We start from the raw sequence: 1,093 nt of genomic DNA on the forward strand, positions 1-1,093 counted from the left end.
TAACTTGTGTCAGTCGACGCCTGGCCATTTCGGTATTACGCGCGGTTATGACGGCGGCACAAAATGATAGAGCTATCAACAAATTTACTGATAACATTTACTTCTTGAATTTCTACGGAAACAACTTAAAATTCTGGACTGACCTAACACTTCGAATTTAAAATATTATCTTAGATATAAAACACAAGCATGGTGGAAGCAGAGGAAGATGAAGACATCCACTCCGTTAAAAAGATCATAGAGAGGGAAAACCCGTTCTGAATAAAATGATTGCTGGGTTGTACYGTTAAAATTTTATGTGATCAAAATGATAGAAGAGGAATGAAGCTTTTTTAGATTATTTACAATCTTCACACAATATAAATGCTGAATATATAACATAGCCAAGGGATCTACGCTAGGACTAACTACTCATGAATTCTTGATTACTTGATAACAAAGGTAATTACTTAGTTTACGTCATTGACCACAAGCAACACGACAAAGAAAACTGTATAGACTTTTCTTAAGCACTTTTAATATTTACTCTTCCGTTGTGTATAATAACTTCTGGCTACATCAGCTGGACGAATAACGGAAAAAGTTTCAGATTCCTTAGCATTAACCGCAGTTTTAACAAATGAATGCGAGAATTTGAATATTTCGGAATCTCAGAAATACCCGTTTAAGAGGTTATTGTTCGGAAATTGATTGATTTATTTCACATTGCACGATCCATTTTCAGATAAAGGGAGAATAGAGCCTAGAAGAAGCTCTGAATTTAACTGTTGTTTCTTTAACTGTTGGCGTCATCTTGCTTGAAAAAATTGTTACCAATTCAAACTAGTTTTTAAAATATTTTTAACTTCAAACGATTTTTAAGAGATTTGTTGAAAGTAATGTATTGATTATTTGGAACCTAAAAATAGTTCACTTAAAAACGATTATAATAATTGAAATAGATCTAGAGTATAGTTGTCCGATTCCAACTTCTTCGCCTTAAAAATCTCTGGCTCGGAACCGGTTTTAGGAATATAGTACGTAGTTATGTACGCGACTGTTCCATTTCTTTGGCTCCTTTTAAATCAACCCCCTCTAATGTACAAACAAGGTG

The sequence above is a fragment of the Bactrocera latifrons genome, unplaced genomic scaffold (assembly GCF_001853355.1).
Source record: "Bactrocera latifrons isolate USDA-ARS-PBARC rearing strain unplaced genomic scaffold, ASM185335v1 scaffold_156, whole genome shotgun sequence".
In the NCBI taxonomy this organism is placed as follows: domain Eukaryota; kingdom Metazoa; phylum Arthropoda; class Insecta; order Diptera; family Tephritidae; genus Bactrocera; species Bactrocera latifrons.